The following is a 15,463-nucleotide window of genomic DNA, read 5'->3' as shown; positions in this document are numbered from 1 at the left end:
ACACACAGAAAATGAATTCAAACAACACTGAAGTTCTAAAAAAGTGATATCCTGTAATTTAAAAAGTCTTTGATTCCAGCACAATAGTATGATATGTACAAAAATTGGTAATAAGTACACAACAACCCTGAAAATAAAAATAAAAATAAGAAACCACTCTGCATGGTGACAAATGCTTCTTATTTTCAACATGCTGGGGGCTAAGGCAGAACAATTAATTTTTATGGACAGCCTGTGCTAAAATAGTAAAATTCTGTGGCAAAACAAAACCAAACAAACATAAGAGTAAAAAAGTTTGTATGTGATATACTTAAAGAAAAAATAAAAATAACAACTCAGGGACACATAACATAGCAACAGATTCTTAAGGGGAATAAGGGAAGATTAAATTTGGCATATAACCAAGAAACCACACAGAAGAAAGTCAAGGTAAAAAAGTGCACAGAGGAGGAAGAATGTTAACAGTTCTCTGGACCAGGAAAGGGAATAAAAAGTCAGCAAGTCAAAAATCAATTTATCCCAACCAGGGATCCCTAAAATCAGTGGTAGGAAAAATAAACCAAAATAAAGAGAAAATAAGTGAAATGAGGCAAAGACCTCAATCAAATCTCCTGTTTTTAAAATATGTAGTTTCAACTAGAGAGAAAATAATGGTAATAACAATATTTAACTGCTAGCCAGCTACTGGAGGTTCACACATGTAATCCTAATAACTCAGGAGACAGAGCTATGAGGACTGCAGTTCAAAGATAGCCAGAAGGTCAATCAAACCCCTTTACTCCAATTGAACAGCAAAAAGCTGAAGGTGTGATGCAAGTGGGAGAACTCCAGATTTGAACAAAGAAGCCAACTGAGGAAATGAGATCCTGTATTGAACTTCAGTTCTAACATAAAACACACACCAACAAATAACCACTATGTTGCTGGCAATAATAGGAAAGGTACTACAATTAAATCTGTATTTCATAGCTAAAATATAAATAAATTAATATATAGTTTAAATGAAGTCATGGAAGTATTTGAAGAAAACAGACATCAAGTTTTCTAACTGTGGTATCAGGGAGAAATCTAAAAGCAAAACACAAAAATAAAAAGTAAGAAAACAGGAGGTTCCGGGAAGATGGCGGAGGAGAAGGTGGAGTCTGAACAAGCTCTCGCATAGAAAGCAGTTTTAGAGTTCCAGTGAACAGTCCTAAGCCAGAGAATCACACCAAGTGTGCCATCACAGGACAGAGGGTTGGGCAAGAGAGGAAAAGTCAAGGGAAGGAGACATATCTGAGTGCTTGCCAGCAGCTGCCGCGGCATAGGCAGCAGTCGTGGCGGCGACCGCAGGGCACCATAACTGAGCCACAGAGAGTCCGGGACGAAGGAGCCAGACGCGGTGGGCGAGCGGATTCTATTCAACACCAGCAAGAACCGACAAGGAGCGGACACCTTCATCCTGCAGTTCGCAGACCAGAGACGACCCAGGATCCAAGACTCGGCGTGAGTAGAAGCCTGACGTCCTCACTCCTTCTCAGGAAGCAGAGGAGGGAAGGCCACCCCTCCCCCCCCCCAGCACCGGAGATCTCCATCTTGGATACCGACAAAGCTCGGAGGAGCTGCTAGCTCCAACTCAGGCCTTGGAATAAAATGAGTCATTTAGCAGGTCACAAGAACTTAACGGCGGCGTGACCTGCCAGACTCAGCTCCATCCAGGGAAAAGTCACCCAGCACGGGCGCCAGCCATAGGAGTGGCTTTCCACACTGGGTAATCAGAGCCAGAGGCTGCCCCTCCCTCTAGCAGCCACCACAATCAATTGAAAATCAGTAAACATAAACCCTTAGAATGGCTCCAGGCTGGGCTCTGTGAGGGTTTCACAAAATAGCCCCAGGGAAAAAGTACTGTTTGTTGAAAGGCCTCAACTCTACCCAGAACATAGCCTCATCACTGCATCTCCCTCTTTTGTGATTCTCAAAGCAGATCACCCTCCCATGAAACTAACCTGGGAGGGGGATCTCAAAATCTTGGGTAAAGCAGAGCATTTTTCTGCCTGTTAGAACAAACTGACTTAAGAAACCAATCAAGCCACAGGACTTCAAGCAGACCAGAGACTCCAACAAGAGGCTGCTTACAGACACAAGGGAGATACAGGATTTTTCCCACCCTCCCAAGAAAAATCAAAGAACTATTTTTTTCTTCTTCTTTTTCTTTTTTTCCTTTTTCTTTTCTTTTTTTTTTTTTTTTTTTTTTTTGGTACCTTATATATAAAAAAATTTTTTTTCTTTTCTAAAACTTTTATTAATCTTTAATTTTTGCCTTTTTTGAAAAAAAAATTGGTGTCCAGTAAGTTTTTTTTCCTCCTATAATTCTTATTTTAGGGATACGTGAATGTGCGTTTTTCTTTCTTTTCTTCTTTCTCTTTTTTTTTTCTTTTTTAATTATCTTTTTGTTTTTTGTTTAGCTCTACTGAACTTCTGATCTTTTTATTCTCCCTGTCTTATCCTTTTCACCTTTTCCTCTCCTTTGTTGTTCTTTATATGACTTAACTCTTGTCCTGCACATCCTCAGACAAACCCGTAGTTAATTAGTAGACCCTAACCCCATTATGTACACACTTAATCCACAAATTTATTACTCAATTCAAAACCTCTGAGCCTTAAATTCCTTAATAGCAGTACTACCTCTTTATACCTATATAATATTTTAAGCATTTTTTTAAGATTTTCACATCTCCTCTATGTCCCTCCCCTTCTCTCAATATACTCACGTTCCTCTCTAAATAGATTGATTTTGAATCTCCATAATATCATTATTTTTACTTGTCTTATTTTTTCTGGTCTCTTTTCATTTCCCTTTCCCTTTCTTCTTTTTCTCTCTCTCTCTACTTGTATCCTACCCAACCTATTTCCTGCTTTGAGATTAGGACATAGTTAACTCTCCCTGTGCCTCCCCACACCAATCTATTCCTATTTTTTACTCACATCTCTCCAAATACTTCTCCAAATGCCTCCCCACACCAATCTATTCCTATTTTTTACTCACATCTCTCCAAATACTTCTCTGCGGTTTGAAGCCCATTAACATATAGTTGTTTGATGTTGAATAGATGTATCTGTTAAACTAGATTGTATATGTAGACTACTGACTGTACAAATTCACACTTTGGTTGATAGTTGCCTTAAGATAGTGTTCTAGCACAAAATTGGTGCTATTTTCATCTCAAATGGGCAGAGTAATTTGAAAAAACACAAGAAAAATGGCAAATCCGGGTATCTCAATTCCCAATCTTGATAATCAGGGGACAGAACAGATAATGAATAATCCAGAGGAGAGTTCCCGAATAGCTCTACAAACACTGCTGGCAAACGTGATAAATGAAAAGTATGAAAACTTACAAAGGACTCTGTATGAGCTTGATAGGGAGACAGAGGAGGCAATCCAAAAGTTTATAAAGGAATATCATAAGCGTGAGGAAGCTACTCAAAAACTGATACAGGATTTGCGTGACCAGCTTGAGAATACTCAAAGAGAAAGGCAGGAATAGCGTGAGCAGGCTGAGAACACTCAAAGAGAACTGCAGGAATCCCACGAACGGGAGGAAGCTAATAAATGAGTAATACAGGAATTGAGAAAGCAGGAAGAGAATACACAAAGATCACTAAAGGCATTCATGGAATCCATTAACAAAGAGCTGAAGGAAGTCAGGGAGTCCACAAAGGGAATACTGAATAGAACCCAACAGAAGGAATGGGAGTCCAAGGAAACCATAACCAATCAACTAAGTGATTTGAGAATAAACACTGAACACCAAATTAAGGAAGTAGAGAAATTCATTCAAGACTTAAAACAGAGCTTCAACAAAGAATTTGAAGCCATCAAAGCTGACCAATTACAAGGAAAAGAGATAAAAAACAAACTAGAGAGTTTTGACAGCAGGTTAGACCATGTAGAAGATCGAATCTCAGGGATTGAAGACAGCCTAGATATTATAGAGAAAGAACATACAACCATCCAAGACAAGTCCAAGAAATATGATAGATCTATCCAACACTTGGAAGACACCATCAGAAGGTGTAATCTAAGGATAATGGGTGTAGAGGAGCACCTAGAAACAGAAATTAATGGTCTAGGAAATTTGTTTAACAGGATCCTAGCAGAGAACTTCCCAAACATACAAAAAGATAGGCGTATTCAGATACAAGAAGCTTTAGAACCCTAAATAAACCAGACCAGAATAGGACATCCCACAGTCACATTATAATCCACTCAGGATCAAATCAGACCAAGGAAAAGATCCTTAAAACTGTCAGGGAGAAAAGGTTAATCACCTATAAAGGGAAACCAATTAGAATCACCTCAGATTTCTCAGCAGAGACAAAGCAAGAAGAGCCTGGAATGATGTATGCCATGCCCTAAAAACAAACAACTATCAACCAAGAACACTGTACCTAGCTAAACTCTCCTTCATAACTGAAGGCCAAATAAAAACCTTCCACAGCAAAGAAAAATTGAAACAATACATCTCCAACAAACCAGCCCTACAAAAGATTCTTAAAGATGTCCTAAACATAGAAAACAAACAAGACCACAATAAAGGCCAAGAAACTGCACCCACACTGAGAAGCAAAGAACCATAGGAAGAACCCCGTTTTCGCAGCCCTCAAGGTGGATAACATGGCAGGAACTCCCAAATACCTCTCAGTCCTATCTCTTAACTTTAACGGACTGAACTCTCCAATTAGCGACATAGACTGTCTACTTGGATTAAAAAACAAGATCCTTCTATCTGCTGCTTTCAGTAGTCACATCTTGCACATAAAAACAAACACATTTTCAATGTTAAAGGCTGGAGCAAAATCTACCAAGAAAACGGCCCCCATAAACAGGCGGGAGTTGCAATCCTAATATCAGATAAAATAGACTTCAAATTAAAATTCGTGAGAAGAGATAAAGAACTAATATTAATTAAGGGATCTCTCCTTCAGGAGGATATTACAATTCTAAATATCTATTCGCCAAACAATGGAGCACCTAAATTTATCAAAGAAACACTACTTTCCCTCAAATCCCAGATAGATCCAAAGACATTAATTGTTGGGGGTTTTAACACACCACTCTCCCCACTAGTTAGATCAACTCGGCAAAAACTCAACAGGGAGACAGCAGATCTAAACAGCTGCATAGATCAACTAGATTTAACAGACATCTACCGAATATTTCACCCACCAGCATCAGAATACACGTTCTTATCAGCAGCACATGGAACGTTTTCTAAAATAGATCACATTTTAGGCCACAGAGCAAACTTGTCCAAATTCAGAAACATTGAAGTTATACCTTGTATTCTCTCTGACCACAAAGGAATAAAATTAGAACTCAACACCAAAAGCCACCAAAGAAAGTCCAGTAACACATGGAGGATGAACAACACACTGCTGAATCATGAGTGGGTCATGGAAGAGATTAGAAAGGAAAGTCAAATGTTCATGCTATTCAACACAAATGAACACACAAATTACCAGCTCTTCTGAGACACAACAAAGGCAGTACTCAGAGGCAAGTTTATAGCTCTGAGCTCCTACATCAACAAATTGGAGAGATCTGAAACCAACAATTTAATGACACACCTGAACCTCCTTGAAATAGAGCAGCAAGATAAACCCCAATCCAGTAGATGGAAAAAAATAATTAAAATTAAATCAGAATTAAATGAATTAGAATCCAATAAAACTATAGAAAGAATCAACAAAACAAAAAGTTGGTTCTTCGAAAAACTTAACAAAATTGACAGACCCTTAGCAAATCTTATCAAAGAAAGAAGAGAACACACCCAAATTAATAAACTCAGAGATGAGAATGGAAACATCACCGCGGAAACAACCAAGATTCAGAACATTATAAGGGAATACTTCTCAAAATCTTATGCTAATAAGTTTGAGAACTTGACAGAAATGGACCTTTTCCTAGCAAATATTGACATGCCAAAACTAAACCAAGATGAGTTAAACCAGCTCAACAGGCCCATATCAAGCATTGAAATAGAAACAGCAATAAGAGACCTCCCAGCTAAGAAAAGTCCAGGACCAGATGGTTTTACAGCGGAATTTTACAAGGCCTTCAAAGCAGAGCTCACACCAATACTCCTCCAACTCTTCAATGAAATTGAAAGAGAAAGCTCACTACCAAACACATTCTATGAAGCCATCATAACCCTCATCCCAAAACCATGCAGGGACTAATCAAAGAAAGAGAACTATAGACCCATTTCTTTGATGAACATTGATGCAAGACTTCTCAAAATTTCGGCCAATCAACTTCAACAATTCATCCAAAAAATGATACACCACGGTCAAACAGGATTTATTTCAGGGATGCAAAGCTGGTTCAATATACGCAAATCAATTAATATTATTCATCACATCAACAGGAGCAACAATAAGAACCACATGGTTATCTCAATAGATGCAGAAAAAGCATTCAACAAGGTCCAACACCCCTTTATGATGAAGGTTTTGGAAAAATTAGGAATCCATGGAACATTCCTCAATACAATAAAGGCTGTATAAGACAAACCTACAGCCAGCATTATACTTAATGTTGAAAAACTAAAGCCATTTCCTCTTAACTCAGGAACAAGACAAGGATTTCCACTCTCTCCACTTTTCTTCAATCTAGTATTAGAATGCCTAGCTACAGCAATAAGACAAGATGCAGACATAAAAGGTATCCAAATAGGGAAAGAAGAAATAAAATTCTCCCTCTTTGCAGATGACATGATCTTGTATTTAAAGAATCCCATAGACTCCACTCCCAAATTACTCAAGCTGATTCAAAACTTTGGCAAAGTAGCAGGGTTTAAAATTAACCCCCCAAAATCAATGGCTTTTCTGTATGCCAACATTGAGAAAAGTGTGGCTGAAATGAGGAAAGCAACTCCATTTGTAATAGCCCCACAAAAAATAAAATACCTAGGAATTAACTTAACCAAAGAAGTGAAGGACCTCTATGATGAAAACTTTAAAATCTTGAAAAAGGAAATCAACACAGAACTTAAAAAATGGCAAAACCTCCCATGCTCCTGGATTGGAAAGATTAACATCGGGAAAATGGCAATACTTCCCAAGGCTATCTACAAATTCAACGCAATGCCTACCAAAATTCCAACCTCATTCTTCAAGGAAATAGAAGAGGCATTCCAAAAATTCATATGGAACAATAAAAGACCCCGAATAGCAAAAACGCTCCTCAACGGAAAGAACACTGCTGGAGGAATACCAATACCAAATTTCAAACTCTACTATAAATCCATTGTAATCAAAACAGCCAGGTACTGGCATAAGAACACACCTCAGGACCAATGGAATAGAACTGAAAACCCAGAAATGAACCCATAGACCTGTAGCCATCTAATCTTCGATAAAGGAGCTAAAATAATAGAATGGAAGAAAGACAGCCTCTTCAGTAAATGGTGCTGGCAAAATTGGTTAACTACATGTAGAAAACTAAAGCTAGATCCTTAGATATCACCCTGCACCAGAATCAACTCCAAATGGATCAAAGACCCCGAAGTCAAAGCAGACACTCTGAAAATATTACAGGATGGAATCGGAGAAACCCTTGGTCTCCTTGGCTCAGGCTGAAATTTTCTGAATAGAGACCTGGAAACACAACAAATCAAAGAAAGGTTGGACAAATGGGATTGCATAAAGTTGCAGAGCTTCTGCATGGCAAAGGACACAGCTAGCAAGATCAATAGAAAGCCCACTGATTGGGAGAAGATCTTTACTAGCCATACAACAGACAAGGGTCTCATATCTAAAATATACTTGGAACTCAAAAAATTAAATCCCCCAACAACAAATCCTCAAAGAAAAAACTGCCTAATAAATAAGTGGGCCAAAGACTTAAAGAGAAACTTCTCTGAAGAAGAAAGAAGGATGGCCAATAGACACATGAAGAAATGCTCAACAACCCTAGCCATAAAAGAAATGCAAATCAAAGCAACATTGAGATACCACCTCACTCCAGGTAGAATGGCAAAAATGAAGAACTCTAACAACAACAGATGCTGGAGGGGATGTGGACAGAAAGGAACTTTACTTCATTGTTGGTGGGAATGTAAACTTGTTCAACCACTTTGGAAAGCAGTATGGAGGTTCCTCAAAAGACTTCACATAGACCTCCCCTATGACCCAGCAATCCCACTTTTGGGCATTTACCCAAATGTTTACAAACAAGACCACACCACTGAGCCACCTTCCCAGCCCTCAAACAAGACCACACTAAAGCTACCAGCACAACTATGTTTATTGCAGCATTATTTACCATAGCTAAGATACGGAACCAACCCAGATGCCCCTCAGTAGATGAATGGATCAAGAAAATGTGGTATATATACACAATGGAATTCTATGCCTCAATCAGAAAGAATGATATTGCCCCATTTGTTAGGAAATGGAAAAACTTGGAAAAAATTATATTAAGTGAAGTAAGCCAGGCACAAAGAAACACAGGTCCCATGGTTTCCCTTATTTGCAATATCTATTATATGTATGAGTCAAGCAGAAAAAGACAGATAATGTGATGTTAGGAAAATGAACCCTTAGATAGGTATTTTAATGTTTTTTTTCTTTCATGCATGTGTTTCTAACGCATTTATATGATTATTTGTTTGTTGCTTTGATGTCCCTCCCCCACAATATAACCCCCGCTTTCAATTTATTTGATGTCAGTATAACTTGTGGAGGAGATGGGGAAAAACAAGTCGTTTAAGGATTCAGGTGGAACTGTTGCGACAATGAGAAGTACAAATTGTCATGTCAAAAACGAGCTTTACAATGTCGGGGGGGAAGGATTGGGGGGCAGGGGGGAGGCTGGGAATGGAGGTGAAGGGTAAACAAAGGAGGAGGCTGCAATGCTTGGTAAGAAATGTATGCCTTATCCTGCCCATGTAATTGTAACCCCTCTGTACAGTATGTTCACAAAATAAAATAACATTAAAAAAAGCAAATGCAGGCTGACCCAGTTAGCTCTAAAAAAAAAAAAAGTAAGGAAACACCAATAAAATATTTGAAAAAATCATTTTTAAATGTTTGTTTTATAAAAATCATTTGCAATACATTTGATAGTTAATATCATAAACTTTTTTAAAGGTTTTAAAGCCTTTAGATACAAGTCTGCAGGCAACAAAACGAATACTACAATTTTTTTCTAGTTGTTTTTCAAACTCACTAATATGAAATCTTCCAGTTCTACAGTAGTGGCTTACACTTTTAATCATAGCATCTCAGAAGGCTGATATCCGAGGATCTTAGTTCAAAGACAGCCCAAGCAAGAATGTCCTTAAGACTCTCATATCTAATTATACAACAAAAAGCTACAAGTAGAGCTATAGCTCAAGTTGTAGAAGACAATAAGCTACAAAGCACCAGTAAGGCCCTGAATTTCCTCCCTAGTACTGGCACAAAAGACAAAATAAAACATATTTTCAATCAAATGAAATAAATTCATGTATCACTGAGAGTAATATAAATTGTCACAAATTTTCTAGAAGGCCCATTGAAAATATGTATAAAAAGCACTCAATGTACAAATGTTCTTTAATCAGTTGGCCTTTTACTCAGTGTAGCAAACAATAAATTTAAGGCACCTTGGTAAGATAAAATAATTTATCTTAACTGAAAAGTAGTATTATAACATATTAAAAGTTGCTACCGGTGTTTCTCATTCTCAGTTCTTGCTTCCTACCTCAATATATAAGATAAATAAACTAATATTATTAAATAACCAATATTATCTTATCCAGAGACTGAGGGAAGATAAACCCCTCCAACAGCTCATTCAAAAAGTTCACTTCATCTTCTACCACACAATACATCTATTCACTTTAAATTCACCTATCTCCTTTATAAATATAACCCCTTTCCTGCTTCTAGTGACTAAAAATCCGAATGGTCATCTTCTTTATAAACACCCTCACTAAAGATATAACACAAATACATCCTTGGACTCACATGACTTAACCAAAAGAAAACTTCAAGTGAAGAGGTAGCAAGACATTTATGAATGGCATGTACAAATTAATTTATTCCATTACTATTTGCTCTATACCTGCTGCAAGAAAGCAGGACACATTTTCTAGAGCTAGGTTTAGAGCTCAGAAATCATGATGTAAGTTCAGGAATAAATATAACAAGTGCTTTGGAAAAATGGGCAGTGGAAGGGTATCAATTCGTTATCACCACAGCGATTAAGAATGACATCCTCCCTTCCCTCCCTGAGTCTCACTGAAGATTATGTGAGCAGGGAATTTGTTCTTTGCAAAGAGCACAGAGTTCATTTTTGAGATTCCAGCCAGCAACATTTTCTGGATTATGATGGAAATACCTATCATTTTACTTAGATACTGAGTCCCCTTAAGATAAAAGCCCCTTATTTATTCAACATCTTCAATGGCATGCTAATTTCTTTTATTGTTTATTTTTTTGTTCTTTTTTATGTTTTTGATTGTAAAAATACTGAACAGAGGAGTTACAGTTTCATGATTAAGGTAATGAATACATTTCATATCAAGCATTATTAGCTGCTATTTTTTAATTTCTTAAATTTCTTAATTATTTTATTCATACCTTAAGAGGACTAGTACAGAAAAAAATAACATTTTCCACCATGAGCTCATATTTATCCTAAAAGATACCAAAACTGGTTATAATTGTATATATTTTTCCAGAATCATATTTCTGCTATGGCTCCATGCATTGTGTATCTTTATAGGCCAATTAAATTTGGTAGCCAGACATGCAATAACTGACCTAGGGTATGAGGTTGCCATGTTTCTATTTCTCATTGTATTTGTATAAACATGTGTATGTTTATACAGAAGCCCATTTCTTCTGGTTATAATTTATACGAATTGGACTTTTGTCCAATTTTGTCCAAGTTTTCAAGTGTCAAGTAATTTTTTTACTTTGAATGCAGTGTGAATCACACTCAACTTTTATGCAGAAATTTTTGCCAACTGTTATGTGGTATATATACCAGATTCCATCCATTCGGGAACCATATGGCAAAGGTGCTTTCTATCTATGCAGATTTTGTTTTGTTAGTCACTGAAGAGTTAGTGACTGCGTTTTAGGCACAGGTTCAATAGTAAAAATGGGGCAATAACGATGCCTTAGAGGATAAGACTATTAACATGTGATAGTTATATTGGCATAAATTTGTGTGCATATGACATCACACGGCTGATAGCTTATCACAATTTTATCACAACTTAGTGTTCAGATAAACATTAATGCTAGAGTTGTACCAGAAACTGCAGATGCTAATCTTACTGAATTCTGTTCAGGATGTGACACTGCTGCTGCTGTTATAGCTACAGTAGTCCAAAGGGCAGTGGATTTCAGTATGGCCAAAAATTACTTCAGTTGTGAACCTAGTCATTTGGGCTGAAATCATTGACTATTTTTTGTTTTAATGTTCATTTAATGTTTTTAATGTTCATTTCCATAGCTATTTTCACCTCTTGGACCAAGACTTACTGTGAGTTAATCTTTTTGTATTGACAAGCGCCATATAATTTTGTTTCTGATTATTTCTATTTATTGGCTTATTTAAAAACCTGCAAGAAAGTTTCCACTAAAGGAAAATGGTAAAGACATATTTTTAAATCAAAAAATCCCATCAAAGCTCCTGAGTCTGTTTCCACATCATCACTGCAGAATCAATGTTCTACAAGGGAGTATATTACCAAAATGGTGATGATATTTCTGTAATTGATGAACAAGATGGAAAGCTCTACTATGCTCAGATCAGGGGTTTTATCTAGGACCAGTATTGAGAGAAGAGTGCAGCACTGACGTAGCTCATTCCCACTCTCTCTAGCTCCACAGATCAGTTTGATCCTGCGTCTTATATCATATGGCCAGAGGAAGACCTTCCAAGAAGATGGAATACTTGGGAATTTGTTTGTCATGCACCTTCTGAGTATTTCAAGTAAAGGTCGCCACCATTTCCCACTGTCTCCACCAGACCAGAGAAGGGCTATATATGTACTCATGTGGGACCTACTCCTGCAATAATGATTAGGAGACAGTTACCAACCACTTGTAGTTACAACTAAAACCGAGGCTGGGAAACTCAGTAATATATCCCTTACCCAGCATACATAAGACCCTGAGTTCAAAACAAACAAACAAAAAACAACCAAGGTGGATTTTTCATTTTCTTATATTTATACAACTCTGAAAAATACCAGATACTTCTTCTAAGTTGGACCATGGGGCCTAGGTGCTGTCTCTGAGCTCTTTTTGCTCAATGTTAGTGCTCTACCACTTTGAGCCACAGCTCCACTTCCAGTTTTCTAGTGGTTAATTGGAGATGAGTCTCATGGACTTTCTTGCCTGGCCTGGTTTCGAACCATGATCCTCATCTGCTAAGTAGCTAGGATTACAGGGAGCCATCAGTGCCCAACCCATAAAATTCTTAAATGGGAAACTAAAAAGTGTGCACCCAATGATCTCCTAATTGTTAATGAATTCTAGCAAGTCTCACTTGGGGCAGATTTAGCTCAACCAGTCATGATGGAGGTACTTTGACCAGGCAGGACCCCATTTCCCAGTTTGGGGGTGGATATGTTCTGCCCTCAGAACAATTTCCAGCAAGTCTCTCTCCATCTTGTGTATCTTCTCCTCTATGAGGAGTCCTGGTTGGCCCTTTCAAGCTAGCATCCCGTCTTTGTGTCTACCATTTCCAGGCAGTCACTTCTTTGTCAGTACATGGGCTTGAACTCACCCTTTGCATTGTACCACTTGACTCATGCCACAATAAGTCATGGCTTAGAGAAAACAAAATGCATTTGAAGATGAATGTTAGCTGTCTGTTTGTGTATCTTCCTAGGCAAAGGTTGCAATTTCTGAGACACCATTAGGAGTAGGCACCATCTGTTTTTCTTCATAATTTACTTCTAGAAACTCAAAAAATGGATTATATTTTTGTATAACTACAAAATATTAAATTTTGGATTTCTGCTCAAAAGTTTAATTAAATAAAATGTTGCCTTGATTAACAATAAAAAAAGTGTGGGTTTCCTTTAAGGCTTATTTCTAATGAGATTAAATAGGCCCGAAGAAAGTTTACTTTGTAAAGTTGGAAATTCTGATAATTACTAAAATTCCCTTATAAATAAAATAAAGCTTTCTGTATATTTTCCTAATAATTAAATGTACCTGACTTGTATGTAAAGTTCTTCTTTTGAAATTTCATTCTATACAATGTTTATATTATACTATTCTATTATTGAATTAGATGTATACACCTATTATGTTTATTTTATGACTTTATTCTATTTAAATTTCAATTTTATCAGTAAGGTTTTGTCTTCCTCACATCCTTACTACTGATCTTATTGCCAGCCACTCTTCTTGTTCTTACCGTCCTCCACAGGTGCTCATAGGTATTATGTATAGTTGAAATCTCCTATGGTGTGATTTTACCTTATGGGCCTTATTCATTGTCCCTTTCCTTTCTTTCCGTTGTATTTTAATACTTGGCAGCTTAGGAATTTTACTTGTGCCATCTTCCTCTTTTTGTGTGTCCTAGATGAAAGTGTACAACTGTGATTATTTGTGTCACTGTAGGATTTAATATTTGGCTCTTTACCTTAATATTTTGTGTCAATATACCTACCTGGCTATTGTAAATGGTTATTTCTGAATTATACATTTGTTAGGCTAATTAGTATATGATCATTATGCTAAATATTGTGAGCTTCTTCTAATTCTAAATTCTTCTAATTTTAAAGATCTTTGCCACTGATTTCATAAACATTATGTGTCCATTTGTGTGATCACAAGGCTTCACCATCTGTGACAGCCTATAAATACATATCGCCTGTTGCTCAATTACAGACTGACTGTGGGTACCACAGCAATGATTTCTGCATGTCGTGCAGACAGTGAGGTACCTTACTCTATAGGGCATGTGTCGTCCTGAGGTTTGGGGCATGCTGCTATCCTTGGGCCACGGGGGCTAACCCGTCTCAACCAGGCATTAGGGAGGTTATTTGACCAGGCAGGACCCCATTTCCCAGTTTGGGGGTGGATATGTTCTGCCTTCAGAACGAATTCTGGCAAGTCTCACTCCTGGTTGATCCAGCTCAACCAGCCATGATGGAGGATCTTTGACCAGGCAGGACCCCATTTCCCAGTTTGGGAGTGGATATGTTCTGCCCTCAGAACAATTTCCGACAAGTATCTCTCCATCTTGTGTATCTTCTCCTCTATGAGGAGTCCTGGTTGGCCCTTTCAAGCTAGCATTCCGCCTTTGTGTCTACCACTTCCAGGCAGACACTTCTTTGTCCATATATGGGCTTGAACTCATACGTGGCATTGTACCACTTGAGTCATGCCTTTACTTTTGACATTTTGCTGGTAACCTGGAGATAAGAGTCTCTGGGATTTGTCTGCCCATGTTGGCTCCAAACCAAGATTCTCAGATCTCAGCCTACTCAGTAGCTAGGATTACAGGCATGAGCCACCAGTGCCCAGCTTTTTAGCTAACCAGGTTTTGATCAATCTGGATACCAGTGAACTCTTCAGGACACAGCTCTATGTACTGGAGCAAAAGTACCATATATTATATGGTAATAAGTCTCTCACTCGATTTTATTTTGATCAGCCATGAGGTTTCAGCTCAGGGCCTGTGCACTGTCCTTGAGTGTTTTCACTCAAGGCTAGGGCTCTACCGCATTGAGCCACAGATCCACTTCCAGTTTTCAGGCTATTAATTGCAGATACATGCCTAATGGTCTTTCCTGCCCTGGGCTGACTTTGAACCTAGATCCTCAAATCTCATCAACTTGAGTTGCTAAGACTATAAGCATGAGGCATCAACACTCAGCATCCATATTGTTTAATAACTCAAAAGCTAGCCAAATATATTTTTCAAAAATATGTACTTTTTTGATGTATGTGGAAATTCTTTTCTGTGTAACCATTCTAGAAGAAATTATTTCCTTAGTCCTTAATGACCTGGGGCCATAATCTTGTGCCATCATGATATCTAATTTCAATTGAGCCATAAGTGTTGAATAATGTAGAGTTCTGTTTGGAAGGAAAAGATATACTCAGTGTTCTTACTGCATATTGTTATTTTGCTCCCCTTGTGAAGTACTGTGACTTCTTTTCAGTTTTATATGTAGTTGTTTGTCTGGCTTTTGTTTCCTGGTTAGATATAGTGCCTCTATTGCCATAGTTTTGTCAGTCACTGTCTTTGGTGTATCTCTGAAATATGATGATCATGTAACTCCTAAAAATTTGCAAGTGATATCTTGTCTGATTTTCATTCCCTCATTAATAATTCACATTCACTTTCTAAATTCCTCGACTACTTGCCTTTTTATGCTGCTAATATTTCCCTGTCTTTATCATTATTATATTATCTATGTATGATATGATGAGTTAGTTTGGAAGAATACTATTG

General features: G+C 37.6%; 1 pseudogene; it reads left to right on the top strand.

Annotated features, from left to right (window-relative positions):
- The first annotated feature begins 1,120 nt into the window (after window positions 1–1,120).
- Window positions 1,121–12,094, top strand: LOC138806515 (GATA zinc finger domain-containing protein 1 pseudogene; annotated as a pseudogene).
- The last annotated feature ends 3,369 nt before the right edge of the window (window positions 12,095–15,463 follow it).

Source organism: Dipodomys merriami, unplaced genomic scaffold (assembly GCF_024711535.1).
Source record: "Dipodomys merriami isolate MVZ:Mamm:240054 unplaced genomic scaffold, mDipMer1.0.p SCAF_40, whole genome shotgun sequence".
NCBI lineage: Eukaryota > Metazoa > Chordata > Mammalia > Rodentia > Heteromyidae > Dipodomys > Dipodomys merriami.
The sequence above is the reverse complement of the archived record's forward strand: the minus strand, read 5'-3'. Positions and strand labels throughout refer to the sequence as shown.